The sequence below is a fragment of the Hypanus sabinus genome, chromosome 27 (assembly GCF_030144855.1).
Source record: "Hypanus sabinus isolate sHypSab1 chromosome 27, sHypSab1.hap1, whole genome shotgun sequence".
Lineage (NCBI taxonomy): Eukaryota > Metazoa > Chordata > Chondrichthyes > Myliobatiformes > Dasyatidae > Hypanus > Hypanus sabinus.
In genome coordinates, this window is record NC_082732.1 from 15,592,287 (window position 1) to 15,609,522 (window position 17,236).

At 43.5% G+C, this 17,236-nt stretch overlaps 1 protein-coding gene across 1 annotated transcript in view; it reads right to left on the reverse strand.

Moving 5' to 3' along the window:
* Nucleotides 1–17,236, reverse strand: part of LOC132382002 (endothelin-converting enzyme 1-like) — a 314,075-nt gene that overhangs the window by 252,944 nt on the left and 43,895 nt on the right. The window lies entirely within an intron of this gene.

Here is a 17,236-nt window from a genome sequence, read left to right on the forward strand (position 1 = left end):
TGATTAGGCTGGGATTAAATCAGGAGATTGCTGGGCAGTTCTGTTCAATAAACAAAATTTTAAAAATCAATACACATTTTCTGATCTGGGACTGTACTCATTGAAGTTTAACTCATTGGGAAAGCGGCCAGTGAGTGAGTGGGCCAGTGAAGGAGTGGAGATTTGAGGCTTTGACTCGAGAGATTCTGGCGGTTTTGGCAGTTGGACTGTGCAATCAAGATTTGAATAGCTCAGCAGAAAGCCGTTGACTGGGCAATCAAGGTCAGGTGACCAAGCAGTTTGAAAAGCTCAAACAAATAAATAGAGGGTTACCTCAAGCAGAGCGGCCAGTGAGTTGGTGGGCCAGTGAAGGAGTGGAGATTTAAGGCTTTGACGAGAAGAGGCTGAGGACGAGCTTCACTCCAAGTGAGGTAAGGCCGGGTAAGTTCCTTTCAAAGGAGAAAGGTTCAAAAGTTGAGGCAAGTATTGGGTAAGTCATGGCAGCTGAGATCGGCCCCATGGTTTGTTCATCCTGCAGTATGTGGGAAATCAGGGATACTTCCAGTGTCCCTGACGACTATGTGTGCAGGAGGTGTGTCCAACTGCAGCTTCTGGCAGACCGCATTGAGCGTCTAGAGCTGCGATTAGATTCATACTGGAGTATCCGCGATGCTGAGAAAGTCGTGAATAGCACGTTCAGTGAGTTGGCCACACCGCAGGTAAAGGCTACACAGGCAGAAAGGGAAGGGGTGGCCACTAGACAGCGTAGCAGTAGGCAGGTAGTGCAGGAGTCCCCTGGGGTCATCTCTCTCCTAAACAGATATACAATTTTGGATACTGTTGGGGGAGATGTCTCATCAGGGGAAGGCAGCAGCAGCCGAGTTCACTGCACCATGGGTGGCTCTGCAGCACAGGAGGGAAGGAAAAGGAGTGGGAGAGCGATAGTGATAGGGGATTCGATTGTAAGGGGAATAGATAGGCGTTTCTGCGGCCACAAACGAGACTCCAGGATGGTATGTTGCCTCCCTGGTGCAAGGGTCAAGGATGTCTCTGAGCGGCTGCAGGACATTCTGGAATGGGAGGGTAAACAGCCAGTGGTCATGGTGCATATAGGTACCAACAATATAGGTAAAAAAATGGGATGAGGTCCTACAAGGTGAATTTAGGGAGTTAGGAGATAAACTAAAAAGTAGGACCACAAAGGTAATAATCTCTGGATTACTACCAGTGCCACGTGCTAGTCAGAGAGAAATATGAGGATATTTCTGATGAATACGTGGCTTGAAAAATGGTGCAAGGGGGAGGGATTCAAATCTCTGGAGCATTGGAACCAGTTCTGGGGGAGGTGGGACCGGTATAAACGGGACGGTCTGCACCTGGGCTGGACTGGAACCAATGTCCTAGGGGGAGCGTTTGCTACTGCTGCTCAGGAGGCTTTAAACTAATGTGGCAGGGGGATGGCAACAAGTGCAGAAAGACAGAGGGGTGTAAAATGAGGGTAGAAGCAAAAAGTAGTAAGGTGAAAAATAAAAATGGCAGGCAGGCAAATCCAGGGCAAAAAGCAAAAAGAGCCACTTTTCAACATAATTGTACAAGGGCAAAGAGTGTTGTAAAAACAAGCCTGAAGGCTTTGTGTGTCAATGCGAGGAGCATTCGTAACAAGGTGGATGAATTGAATGTGCAGATAGCTATTAATGAATATGATATAGTTGGGATCACAGAGACATGGCTCCAGGGTGACCAAGGATGAGAGCTCAACATCCAGGGATATTCAATATTCAGGAGGGATAGACAGGAAAGAAAAGGAGGTGGGGTAGCATTGCTGGTTAGAGAGGAGATTAATGCAATAGAAAGGAAGGACATTAGCCTGGTGGATGTGGAATCGATATGGGTAGAGCTGCATAACACTAAGGGGCAGAAAATGCTGGTGGGAGTTGTGTACAGGCCACCTAACAGTAGTAGTGAGGTTGGGGATGGCATTAAATAGGAAATTAGAAATGCGTGCAATAAAGGAACAGTAGTTATAATGGGTGACTTCAATCTACATACAGATTGGGTGAACCAAATTGGTAAGGGTGCTGAGGAAGAGGATTTCTTGGAATGTATGCGGGATGGTTTTCTGAACCAACATGTCGAGGAACCAACTAGAGAGCAGGCCATTCTAGATTGGGTGTTGAGCAATGAGGAAGGGTTAGTTAGCAATCTTGTCGTGCGAGGCCCCTTGGGTAAGAGTGACCATAATGTGGTGGAATTCTTCATTAAGATGGAGAGTGACATAGTTAATTCAGAAACAAAGGTTCTGAACTTAAAGAAGGGTAACTTTGAAGGTATGAGACATAAATTAGCTAAGATAGACTGGCAAATGATAAAGGGTTGACGGTGGATATGCAGTGGCAAGCATTTAAAGATCGCATTTAGATTTAAAGAACTACAACAATTGTTCATCCCAGTTTGGCAAAAGAATAAACCAGGGAAGGTAGTGCACCCATGGCTGACAAGGGAAATTAGGGATAGTATCAAGTCCAAAGAACAAACATATAAATTAGCAAAAAAAAGTGGCACACCTGAGGACTGGGAGAAATTCAGAGACCAGCAGAGGAGGACAAAGGGCTTAATTAGGAAAGGGAAAAAAGATTATGAGAGAAAGCTGGCAGGGAACATAAAAACTGACTGTAAAAGCTTTTATAGATATGTGAAATGAAAAAGATTGGTCAAGACAAATGTAGGTCCTTTAGTCAGAAACAGGTGAATTGATCATAGGGAACAAAGACATGGCAGGCCAATTGAATAACTACTTTGGTTCTGTCTTCACTAAAGAGGACATAAATAATCTTCCGGAAATAGTAAGGTGAAATCATCGGACAAAGTCAGCATGGATTTGTGAAAGGAAAATCATGTCTGACGAACCTTATAGAATTTTTTGAAGATGTAACTAGTAGAGTGGATGGGGAGAGTCAGTGGATGTGGTATATTTAGATTTTCAAAAGGCTTTTGACAAAGTCCCACACAGGAGATTAGTGTACAAACTTAAAGCACTCGGTATTGGGGGTATGATATTGATGTGGATAGAGAATTGGTTAGCAGACAGGAAGCAAAGAGTGGGAGTAAATGGGACTTTTTCAGAATGGCAGGCAGTGACTAGTGGGGTACCGCAAGGCTCAGTGCTGGGACCCCAGTTGTTTACAATATATATTAATGATTTAGACGAGAGAATTAAATGCAGCATCTCGGATGACACAAAGCTGGGTGGCAGTGTTAGCTGTGAGGAGGATGCTAAGAGGATGCAGGGTCACTTGGATAGGTTAGGTGAGTGGGCAAATTCATGACAGATGCAATTTAATGTGGATAAATGTGAGGTTATCCACTTTGGTTGCAAGAACAGGAAAACAGATTATTATCTGAATGGTGGCCGATTAGGAAAAGGGGAGATGCAACGAGACCTGGGTATCATTGTACACCAGTCATTGAAGGTGGGCATGCAGGTACAGTAGGCGGTGAAAAAGGCAAATGGTATGTTGGCATTCATAGCAAAAGGATTTGAGTACAGGAGCAGGGAGGTTCTACTGCAGTTGTACAAGGCCTTGGTGAGACTGCACCTAGAATATTGTGTGCAGTTTTGGTCCCCTAATCTGAGGAAAGACATTCTTGCCATAGACGGAGTACAGAGAAGGTTTACCAGATTGATTCCTGGGATGGCAGGACTTTCATATGAAGAAAGACTGGATCGTCTAGGCTTATACTCACTGGAATTTAGAAGATTGAGGGGGAATCTTATTGAAACGTATAAAATTCTAAAGGGTTTGGACAGGCTAGATGCAGGAAGATTGTTTCCGATGTTGGGGGAGTCCAGAATGAGGGGCCACAGTTTAAGGATAAAGGGGAAACCTTTTAAGACCGAGATGAGGAAAAACTTCACACAGAGAGTGGTGAATCTGTGGAATTCTCTGCCACAGGAAACAGTTGAGGCCGGTTCATTAGCTATATTTAAGAGGAAGTTAGATATGGCCCTTGTGGCTAAAGGGATCGGGGGTATGGAGAGAAAGCAGGTACAGGGTTCTGAGTTGGATGATCAGCCATGATCATACTGAATGGCGGTGCAGGTTCGAAGGGCCGAATAGCCTACTCCTGCACCTATTTTCTGTGTTTCTAAAAGAATGGGGTGGGGGGGGGATTTCATTGAAACCTATCGACTTTTGATAAAGAGGCCTAGATAAAGAGGACATGGAGAGATGTATCAAATCGTGGGGGAGTCTGGAACCTGAGGGCAGAGCCTCAGAATACAAGGAAGTCCATTTAGAATGGAAATGAGGGGGGATTTCTTTAGTCAGAGGGTGGTGAATCTGTGGAATTCATTGCTACAGATGGCAGAGAAGGTCAAATCATTGGATATATTTAAAGCAGAAATTGATAGATTTGTTTTTAGTAAGGTCATCAAAGGTTACGAGAAGAAGCCAAGAGAATGGAGTTGAGAGGGACAATATAATAGCCATGATCTATTGGTGGAGCTAACTCGATGTGTCAATTAGTCTAATTTTGCTCTTATGATCTTACATTTATATCCACAAAATGTTGTAAACTAAGCAAGTCAGATTAGTGGAGTCATTAATTAATACATACTTATAAATAATTAATAGATTCCACATCTATGTCTAGTGACCTATCCTTCCCTCCACATTCTCCAACACAACTTCAACTTCTCTCTCACACTCACCACCACACAATCTCTCACACACAACATCCTACCAGGTTATGAATATGCAAAAATTCAGTAGAGACTAAACAAGGTCACCTCCAAGAGGACTACAACCTTGTCAGAGTTTGGAGGTTCATGTGCCTCAATGACCCAGGGAGCTATGTTGGCTGGAGACAGGGCTTTCTGCTTTGGTTCTTGGTAGGGCCACCCATGTGAAACAGGTCAAAGGGTAGAGGCCAGACTAACAGTGGTGCAATGATACTCCAGGTTTCGGGAGTTCAGCTCAGGGCTAACAATTCTGACTGGTAACACAAAACTGTTACAGAAAAAGCATTGAAGAATCCTTCTACAACTGAGTACGATGGCATTCATGAGTCTCCACCCAGGACTTGCATGACTGGCAGTAGTGAAAGCCGAGAGGAAGCTTCTGATAAGATGAAGGAAGCCCTGTACTGCCAGACAGGGAGGACCTTCATTGTTGCCCTAAAGACCAGTGGTGTAATGGGCAGTAACACAAACAAGGTCACAACTGATCACTTCTAATATGCCCAGAATACTACAATGCTTTAGCATGCCTCTCTGGCAATCAACTCACAATCTTCACTAATATGGGTGATAGATTTGCTTTAGGACAAGTGTAAATGCAGACACTTTCTTCAGTGATTCATTTTTTATAAATTTGAAATTAAGCCACAAATGTAATGCACTGGCTGGAAATTCCTTTCTCTACTGTTACATTCCTGATGTTAATCCATCTATAATCAAAAGGCAAAGTGTGAAATTTCACACGGCACAACTTCACGTCTAAGGCTCTTTGATATCCATTAAGGTGCAGTGTGAGAGAAGATAAATAATTCTCTTTATTTAATTCAAAGAATATTGAATTATCTGCTCGTTTAGCTTATTTAATCACAACAGATTCCATCCTCGCCTTGTCATTCACTTTGCTGAATCCAAGTTATTGCAAAACACTTCAGATGAAAAATGACATAAACATTAAACTTCTTAGAAACCCAAATCTTCCCTAACTGCCATGTTTCTTGGGTTGTCAGTTTCTCTCTGGGGAAGATAGTGCTAGTGTTATTCAGTGATTACATTTTCCACTGTCCAATACAAACAAAATGTAGTCACAGAATCAGAGCTGTATTGCAGCACAGACAGATCTGCCAGCCCACCACTTGCATGCTGATCTCTTTGCCCAGCTAAACCCAATCTCATTTGCCCACATTAGTATCATGCCTGTCTCTATCTTATCTACTTAAATGCATCTGAGACATAATTGTATCTGATTCCACCACCTCCTCTGGCAAGGTGCTCCAGATATCAACCACTCATTGGTTAAAACACTTAGATTCTCGTTAAAGATTTTCCCTTTCACCTGTGCCCTCATATTTTTGATTCCCTGACCATGGGAAAAGATTTTGACTAGTTACCTTGAGCATTCCTCTCATGATCTTAAATACCACTGCCTGATTACACCCCAGTCCCCTTCGCTCCAGGGAAAACAGGTTGAGCCTATCTGATTCCTCCCCCACCTTCCCTCCTTAACTAAGGTCTGCTAATCCAAGGAACACTCTGGTTGGTGACAGAATAGGGATAGAAATATTTCCTGGAAAGCTCTGTTCAGCAGCAGTGCCCAATGGGAATAGATTGGAGGAAATTACTCTTGTGTGGCAATCCTGCAGGATCTCATCCCACCTGATTTCTGCAACAGCGCCCAACACGTTAATGCAGTTGTGAAGAGGGTGTGCCACTGGCCCTACTTCATTTGGAGATTTGGTACATCACTAAGGAATTTTGAATATTGCTCTTGATGTATGTATGGTGGAGAGTTGTATCACAGCCTAAAATGAAGGTTCCAGTGCACAGGGTTGAAAGAGACTGCAGAGGGTCTTGAGTTCAGCCAGCTCAATGAGCACAACCATTTCCAGTATCAAGGACTTCGGCAATTAGGCAGTGCTTCCAGAAGGTAGGCATTGATCATGTGGATAGTCAGAGGCTTTGTCCCAGGGCTGAAATGGTTGCTACAAGAGGACACAGGTTTAAGGTGTTGGGGAGTAGGTACAGAGTTGATGTCAGGGGTAAATTTTTTATGCAGAGAATGGTGAGTGTGTGGAATGGCCTGTCAGCAATGGTGGTGGAGGCGGATACGATAGGGGTCTTTTAAGAGGCTTTTGGATAGGTACATGGAGATTAGAAAAATAGAGGGCTATGGGTAAGCCTAGTAATTTCTAAGGCAGGGACATGTTAGGCACAACTTCGTGGGTCGAAGGGCCTGTATTGTGCTGTAGGTTTTCGATGTTTCTATGTTTCATCACTAAAGGTATGCCCTCTTTCCATTATTGCTTTTGGGGAGGAGGTACAGGAACCTGAAAACCCACATGCAATGACTTCGGAACAACTTCTACAGCTCCCTTCCCCTACAACCCCACCATCAGGTTACTGAATGGTAACGAACCCATGAACACTATCTCTTAAATGCATTATTTATTTTGTAAACTTACTGTATTTTATTTGTTGCCTGTACAGTAGCTACAAACTTAATTAATTAGTTAATTACTGCCTGTTATGCCACTGAAGTATAGAGCATCAATGAAGGTCCTCCATCTCTGGCGGTGTTCAAGGCTTCCTTCATCATGTCAGTAGCTTCCTCATGGTTTTCACTACTGTCAGTCATGTAAATCTTGGACGGAGACTCAAGAATACCGTTGCACTCAGATGTAGAAGGATTCTTCGTTGCTGTTTCTGTAGCAATTTTGTTTTACCAGTCAATGTTAGCCCTGAGCTGAACCCTCCCCCCCCAACCTGGACTCTCAGTCTGTCCTCTACCCTTTGACCCATTTGGTATGGGTGACCCTACCAAGAGCCAAATCAGAAAGCCCTGACTCCAGCCAACATAGCTCTCTGGGTCACTGAGGTATGCAAGTTTCCAAACCCTACGGCAAGGATGTGGTCCTCTTGGAGGACAAATTTTATGACACACAAAATGCTGAAGGAACTCAACAGGTCCAGCAGCATCTATGGAAAGGAATAAAGAGTCACCCTGGAGTGTGCCAATAATAATAAACCTGGTTTTGATGATGTTTCTGAACCTTATGCAGCCTGGTCTCCACCATCCTCAAAGCTTGAAGTCCTTTGTTCCCTGGCTTCCAGAGGACCTCACTCCCTCCTTATGTACCAACACTAGAGGTATGGTGATGAAGAGCGGCCATGTTTTGTGCTTAAGAATCCATTACTGTGGGTGTTGCAGAGTATCGCGGGCTTTGAAGTTTAGTCATGCTTTTACTGTTAAGTGCCCTCAGTGTGTATCTTGCGCAGATAAACTTACAACTTGGGTCAGAAATAAAGCTCCTTTCATTGACGGACAAAACTGATTATTTTAAGTACTAATACTCCCTGTCAAGGTCAAATAGTTACACTGCATCATGACATGAAAGCCCTTTCTTCAGCCAGTGACAATAACTGATGTAAAGCAGCAATCAGTCTGCAGGAAGAACTGGGCGGGTCGTACAGCATCTGGGAAGGGGAAGGAATTGCGGACATTTTGGGTCAAAACCCTTGCTTCAGGATTAGGATATGTATCAGAGACATTGACAATTCCTATCCTCCCCACAAACCTGCTGATTTCTTCCAGCAGACTGCATGTTGCTCAGATTTCAGCCGACTCTCATGTCTGCACGGTAACAGATGTTGAGGATTTCCCACGGTTATCCATACATTTTGCATGACCAGTGTTCTGTGTCATTCTCCCCTGTAGAGTCAAGGAGCAGATTTCTGCTGCTCACCTCAAGCTAAGCAGCCCAAAGTATCACCACAGCTGAGACCTCTTCCTCTGAGGGGTTTAGGGAGGAAAGTAAAGGCAACTTCCAGAGGGTGATTAGATTGCAATAGTATCTTCACCAGGAGAAGCTGAGGCAAGTAGAATGGATAATTTTAAGTGATAGTTGGCTAAACAGAGGCAAGGGAAAAGAAGTGAAGGATCTGTTGATAGAGTGAGAGAAAAAAGGTAGGATCTTAAACACTGGCATGTTTTTCTGTTATTTCTTTGTAAAAAGGTTTCTGTGATTAGAAGTTAGTTAGACATTTTACAGTCTAACACACTGCATGTTTTGAAGGTATTAAAATTCTTATTTCCATAGATCTACAGTACTGTGCCTTAGGCACATGTAAAAAAATCTGTGAAGCAAAGATTATTTCAAAAATAATGAAATGAGGTTTCTCAATATCAAAAAATGCACTATAAAGAGCAGTAAACAGCAAATCAAATCAAAATTTTATTGTAACCACCCTTTGCCTTTAAAACTGCATCAATTCTCTTGAGTACACTGTTGTGCAGTTTTATAAGAAAATTGGCTGGTAGGTTGCTCCAATCATCTTGGAGAATTTGCCACAGTTCCTCTGCAGATTTTGGCTGTCTCACTTGTTTCTATCTCTCCAGGAAGTACCCACAGGAACTGTTATTATTCAACAGGTATGAGATCCTCAATACCGTTGAGGGCAAGGAGAACCGCAGGGTGGATGCCCACAATGCTGACCGAGACTCTCCAAGGGGCAGATGAGCAGAAATGAGACGTTTCAGTAGTAGGGAACTCTGTAATCAGGGAAGTACACAGTATTCTCTGCAGCTAAGGAAAAGAATCCCTAAGAATGCTTTGACCACTCATTGCCTGGGTAAGAATATCTCACGGTGGTTTGAGAAAAAGTTGGAAAATGAGTCTGCAAACCCAGACATCATGGCCCAAGAGGCATAAATAACATAAAATGGAATAAACAGTAGAGGTTACGCTGAAAGTGAATCTTGTCTTATCCAGGTTTTCTTACTACATTCTACCTATCACCCATTAACCTTTGTTTCTCAACCTGACTCCATCTGCTCATCCAATACCCTTTCAGCAGAACCTCTACCCTTTAGTCCTCTTTACGTTATTTATGTCTCTTGGACCATAATGACTGGGCGATGGGCTGTTGCAACCAGTTGATGGAAGGGAACAAACATGGGTAATGGGAGCTGGAGAGGGGTTGACAAAAGTGGCGTGAGCGGATGAGGGCGGAACAGGAGAGAATGGAATACAGGGCTATGGGTTACCTGAAATTGGAAAGATCAACTTTCATTCTATTGGGTCGACAATCCAATGTGTTCTTTGAGTTTATATTGGTCCTCACACTGTCAGTGGAGGGGCTGAGTATGGACAGCTTGTTGTATAAATTTGAGGAGTGAGGTGGAGATACATCTCTACCAAAGTAAGTGTAAGGCAGTCCTTCCATCCACTGGACTGCAGGTCATCCTTGGGCAAGGTGTAGCATCTGCTTAACACCCCCCCCCCACCACCCCGATCGGGGTCACATGAGGACCTGGGAGCAGATGGGGCATTCAACCAGTATGTAACAGACTCAGTGAAAGTACAAAAAGAAAGAAATGATAATAATCAAAAAATAAGAAATAAATATTGAGAACATGAGATGAAGAGACCTTGAAAGTGAGTCCATAGGTTGTGGATGAAGTGAAGTGAAGTTGAGTGAAGTTATTCCCTTTGAAACATAGAAAACCTACTGCACAATATAGGCCCTTCAGTCCATGATGCCATGCTGAACATGTACTTACTTTAGAAATCACCTAGGGTTATCTATAGCCCTCCATTTTCCTAAACTCCATGTACCTATCCAGGAGTCTCGTAAAAGACCCTGTTGTATCCGCATCCACCACCATCGTCAGCAGCCCATGCCATGCACTCTGCGTAAAAAAAACTTACCTTTGACATCTCCTCTATACCTACTTCCAAGCACCTAAAACTGTGCTCTCTCGTGTTAGTAGTTTCAGCCCTGGGAAAAAGCCTCTGACTATCCACATGATCAATGCCTCTCATCATCTTGTACACCTCTATCAATTCATCTCATTATCTGTTGCTCCAAGGAGAAAAGGCCAAGATCACTCAACCTTTTCTCATAGGGCATGCTCCCCAATCTAGGCAACATCCTTGTAAATCACCTCTGTACCCTTTCTATGGTTTCCACATCCCTCCTGTAGTGAGGTGACCAGAACTGAGCACCATACTCCAAGTGGGGTCTGACCAGGATCCTATAAAACTGTAACATTGCCTCTCAGCTCTTAAACTCAGTCCCATGGTTGATGAAGGCCAATGCACCATATGCCTTCTTAACCACAGAGCCAACCTGCGCAGCAGCTTTGAGTGTCCTATGGACTCGGACCCCAAGATCCCTCTGATCCTCCACACTGCCAAGAGTCTTACTATTAATACTATATTCTGCCATCATATTTGACCTACCAAAATGAACCTCCTCACACTTATCTGGGTTGAACTCCATCTGCCACTTCTCAACCCAGTTTGCATCCTAACAATGTCCCGTTGTAACCTCTGACAACCCTCCACACTATCCACAACACCCCCAACCTTTGTGTCATCAGCAAATTCACTAACCCATCCCTCCACTTCCTCATCCAGGTCATTTATAAAAATCACAAAGAGAAGGGTCCCATAACGGATCCCTGAGGCACACCTCTGGTCACCGACCTCCAAGCAGAATAGGGCCCATCTACAACCACTCTTTGCCTTCTGTTGGCAAGCCAGTTCTGGATCCACAAAGCAATGCCCCCTTGGATCCCATGCCTCCTTACTTTCTCAATAAGCTTTACATGGGGTACCTTATCAAATACCTTGCTGAAAATCCATATACACTACATCTACTGCTCTACCTTCATCAATGTTTTTAGTCACATCCACAAAAAATTCAATCAGGCTTATAAGGCACGACCTGCCTTTGACAAAGCCATGCTGACTATTCCTAATCATATTATACCTCTTCAAATGTTCATAAATCTTGCCTCTCAGGATCTTCTCCATCAACTTACCAACCACTGAAGTAAGACTCACTGGTCTATAGTTTCCTGGGCTATCTCTACTCCCTTTCTTGAATAAACAAACAACATCTGCAACCTTCTAGTCCTCCGGAACCTCTCCTGTCCCCATTGATGATGCAAAAATCATCGCCAAAGGATCAGCAATCTCCTCCCTCGCCTCATCCAGTCCCAGTGACTTATCCAACTTGATGCTTTCCAAATGCTCCAGCACATCCTCTTTCTTAATGTCTATGTGCTCAAGCTTTTCAGACCAATGTAAATCATCTCTACAATTGTAGTGAATACTGAAGCAAAGTATTCATTAAATACCTCTGCTATCTCCTCCGGTTCCATACACACTTTTCCACTGTCACACTTGATTGGTCCTATTCTCTCACGTCTTATCCTCTTGCTCTTCACATACTTGTAGAATGCCTTGGGGTTTTCCTTAATCCTGCTTGCCAAGGCCTTCTCATGGCCCCTTCTGGCTCTCCTAATTTCATTCTTAAGCTCCTTCTTGCTAGTCTTGTAATTTTCTAGATCTCTATCATTACTTAGTTTTTTGAACCTTTTGTAAGCTTTTCTTTACTTCTTGACTAGATTTTCAACAACCTATATACACCACAGTTCCTGTACCCTACCATCCCTTCTGCCTCATTGGAACTCACCCATGCAGAACATCACACAAATATCCCCTGAACATTTGCCACATTTCTGCCGTACATTTCCCTGAGTACATCTGTTCCCAATTTATACTCTCAAGCTCCTGCCTGATAGCCTCATATTTCCCCTTACTCCAATTAAATGATTTCCTAACTTGTCTGTTCCTATCCCTCTCCAACGCTATGGTAAAGGAGATAGAATTGTGATCACTATCTCCAAAACGCTCTCCCACTGAGAGACCTGACACCTGACCAGGTTCATTTCCCAATACCAGATCAAGTACAGTCATTCCTCTTGTTGGCTTATCTACATATTGTGTCAGGAAACATTCCTGAATACACCTAACAAACTCCACCCCATCTAAGTCCCTTGCTCTAGGGAGATGCCAATCAATATTTGGGAAATTAAAATCTTCCATCACGACCACCCTGATATTATTGCACCTTTCCAGAATCTGTCTCCCTCTCTGCTCCTCAATGTCCCTGTTACTATTGGGTGATCTATAAAAAGCACCCAGTTGAATTATTAACCCCTTCCTGTTCCTAACTTCCACCCACAGAGACTCAGTCGACAATCCCTCCATGACTTCCTTCTTTTCTACGGCTGTAGATCAGAGATCTAATATGATCAACAGTGTCATGCCCCGACCTCTTTTGCCTCACTCCCTGTCCTTTCTGAAATATCTAAAGCCTTTGGTTAAAGGGCCTGGTGGTTGAGGGGTAATAAGTATTCCTGAATCTGGTGGTGTGAGACCTGAGGCTCCTATACCTTCTTCCTGATGGCAGCAGTGAGAAGAGAGAATGTCCTGAGAGGTGGGGTCCCTGATGATAGATGCTCCTTTCCTGTGACAATGTTTTGTGCGGATGTGCTCAATGGTGGGAAAGGGATTAGTGAGACAAGGCTCTGGAGAAGCATTTGCCAGGGTACTTTATATTTATAAAAGTTATTAGGGATTAAAAGGAGAAGTAGGCTAGTTGTTTACTAGGTTTAGCATCACGGTGGAAAGAAGAGAGGCACTTACAGTGAATACAGAAATAGAACAGGTAGAAGTAACAAAGGATAATAGGCTGAGTATCTTGGCTAGCTAATAGTGAAAGAGGTAGTGAAAGACTTTGGGGAAGAAAGTAATATCAGGTCAGGCACAAAAGACTGCAAAATGATGGGACCTTGAACAATGGCCAGTCGGCTGGAGGAAGATTGTTTCAGATGATTGTTTGTTGCTCCAGAATAATAATCACTTCAAAAAATTTCCCTCATTATGAATTAGATGGAAGGTGGATGAAGTTAACAGAATGGAGTTCCCATGGAGTGTGCAGGCTTCTTTCTAAGTCAGTATGAAAAAAAATTAATGAGGAAGGATTCATTTTAGAACAAATGACGGGAAACAAGCATATGAAGAAGTGAGAGTAGAGGTACGTTTTAATGAAGAAGATTATAACAATCAGTTTATAGATCGGAAATACATTGATATTGATTGGTGAAGAATAAACTTTGAAAAAGTAGAATAGGCAGTAATACTGGGAAATAACAATTATAAGCAAAGATATTTAGAAGTGTTTGTCTGAGAGCAAAAAAAAAACTATATGCAACTGAAAAGAAAGCACAGACTAAGCACTCAGGATCTTCCATAAATGATAATCATAAGAAAAAGGTGTATATTAAATATAAATACAAGAGCTTCTGCAGATGCTGGAAATCCAGAGCAAAAAACACAAAATGCTGGAGGAACATCTATGGAAATTAATATACAGTCGATGTTTCAGGCCGAGACCTTCCTCCAGGATTGGAAAGGAAGGGGCAAGAGGCCAGAATAAAAAGGTGGGGGGAGGGAAAGGTGCATTCTGCTGACTGTATGTTAAATATTCTGAAAATAGAATGCACAGGAGGAGAGAATACAAGGGAAATCACTATGGACTTGTGATGGAGTGGCTGCACCTGAGAAACTTGAATGAATTTTTGAGAAGGTTACAAGAGCACTGATGAAGATAGCACTTGCTTAAAGATACCCCGTGTGGAAGAGTGAACAGCCAAAAAGCTGTGGTGTCCAAGAGAAATTGATAAGTCGGATACAAAATTGCTTTAGGGCAGATACTGTCATTGCCTTAATGGCCAGAAGAAAGAATTCAGTGGAGTTCATTCTAGGATTTTTGCTGCTCGTGGTATTTTTCTTCATGATGTGAAAAGAGGCTATTTTGTTAATTGAGTTGAAGCTGGTTCCCATGAGTCACATTCCCCCTCACTTATTCCCATGTAATATGTATATCTTCTTACACACATTCATTACTACCGCTTCTCCCAGTAACTTTCCTGCGGCCCATAGGTGCAACAGGGGTCAACTAACCAACCAACCCTTTGGGACGTGGGAAGATGGAACACCTCGAGAAAACCCACACAAGGTGAAGTTAGATAGCACTGCGTAGATCGCACCAGAGGTCAGGATTGAAACTAGGTTTCCACAGCTGCAACCACTACCCTGTCTGCTTCTGTACTATCTCTTCTGTAAAAATATAATTAATGAGCTGAATGACTCTTTCTATATTACAAGAGACTGTGAGAACTCTAACCCGAGAGATTTCCAGTCCATCACTGGATGCAAATGTCAAAATATTCAGTCTTTCTTTGATCAGGCAAATAGATTCATGCCCTAGAATTGACCTACTGGAAGCCTCTCTTCAGAGAATCAAATGAGCAGATTATCATAGAATCACGGAGTAATGCAGTGTAGTGATGTGCTACACACAGCACTAGAAATAACGACACGCAGTCTTTAAGTTGCACTCGAGACTAGTTTATTCAAACTTTGCGGCACTGGCTTTTACGCAGTTCCGTTCCCGCCCTCACTGGGCGGAAATGACGTCACAGGTGCATTACAGAAGTCTCTTCCCACGCGCGGGCTTCCTCCCCTTGCTGGGGAAGAAGGCGGCCCAGTGCCATTTTGGGGCTGGCCTCTCTGCCGACGCATGCGCCAGTTTGTGAGCCGGTTTGCCTGTGTAGAAAGTGGATCGCCACAGCAGCACAGATACAGGCTCATTGGCCCATCTCCTCTATACTGACCATGGTGCCCATCAACCTAGTCCCACTTGCTTGCATTTGGCTCATACCCTTCTAAGGCCTGCACCTCTAAGTATCTACCAAATGCTTCTTAAATGATATTGTACTTGCTTCAGCCATATTCTCTGGCAACTCTTTCGATGTACTCACCACCCTGTGTGGAAAAAGTTGCCCCTTAAGCCCCTTATGAATCTTTCACCTCTCACACTAAACCTATGCCCCTAGTTTTGGACTCCCTCACCCCTGGGGGTGGGAGATTGTTTCTATCCATGTTTTCTACACTTCTCATAATTTAAACTTTTCAATAAGGCTGTCCTTCATTTTTCTTGTTAGAAGGAATAAAGACATACTCTAGTCAATCTATCCCTACAACTCAGTCTTTGCAACATCCTTGTAAATCTTTTCAACACTCTTCTCTTGACAATACCAGTGCATGGCTGAAGTGAAATGTTGACAATGAGGCACTGGGTCTCTCCACATAAAGAAACCTTTGCCTCTGCTCTTGTCATGCCTACCCTGTGGTTTTGTTAATATTTGCATCTGGTATCTCTGTGGAATTAGAGACCCTACGGGAATCACAGCTTGTGGTTAATTCAAATGTAAATGAGATTAAAACTAGAAGTTCTCAGCCTGGTGTAACAGCAGATGGGTTCCCATCAATATGTCAGAGGGTATGTCGCATAGGGTCTGCTCCTGATATAATGAGGCTCCAGCCTTGGCTGGGTGAGCAGATTCACAGAGGGCCCAAATCATTGCAGCCTAAGGAGCTGGTGGTGGACCTGAGGATGGCTAAGGCACTGGTGACCCCTGTTTCCATCCAAGGGGTCAGTGTGGACACGGTGGAGAATTACAAATACCTGGGGATACGAATGGACAATAAACTGGACTGGTCAAAGAACACTGAGGCTGTCTACAAGAAGGGGTAGAGCTGTCTTTATTTCCTGAGGAGACTGAGGTCCTTTAACATCTGCCGGACGATGCTGAGGATGTTCTATGAGGTTGTGGTGGCCAGTGCTATCATGTTTGCTGTTGTGTGCTGGGGCAGCAGGCTGAGGGTAGCAGACACCAACAGAATCAACAAACTCATTTGTAAGGCCAGTGATGTTGTGGGGGTGGAACTGGACTCTGACGGTGGTGTCTGAAAAGAGGATGCTGTCCAAGTTGCATGCCATCTTGGACAATGACTCCCATCCACTTCATAATGTACTGATTAGGCACAGGAGTACATTCAGCCAGAGACTCATTCCACCGAGATGTAACACTGAGCTTCATAGGAAGTCATTGCTACCTGTGACCGTTAAACTTTACAACTCCTCCCTCGGAGTGTCAGACACCCTGAGGCAATAGGCTGGTCCTGGACTTATTTCCACTTGGAATAATTTACTTATTATTATTTAATTATTTATGGTTTTATATTGCTATATTTCTTCACTATTCTTGGTTGGTGTGGCTGTAATGAAACCCAATTTCCCTCGGGATCAATAAAGTCAGTCAGTCTGTCTGTCTGTCAATGAAAATGGGGGGAAAAGGCAGCAACTGATTCCAGTTCAGTTGGTTGTATGGGAACTGGGTAAGTCTGCCTTTCTGATTGAGAACAGTCTGCTGTTTCCAGTGAGCTTGACACTGCTCTGCACTAGACATCTAAAGAAAAAACAAATTTACACATAAGCATGCTGAAGCACACACCAGTCCTCATCAGGGGATCAGAAGCGGAAAGGGTGAACAGTTTCAAGTTCTTGGGTGTCAACATCTCCGAAGATCTATCCTGAGTCCAACATACAGTATTGATGCAATTACAAAGAAGGCATGACAGTGGCTGTATTTCATTAGGACTTTGAGGAGAATTGGTACATCGACAAAGTTCTTCACAAATTTCTGCGGATGTACCATGGACAGCATTTTTAATTGGCTGCATCACCATCTGGTAAAGTGGGGCCACTGCAGAGGATTGGAAAAAGCTGCAGAGAGCTGTAAACTCGGTCGGCACTGTCATG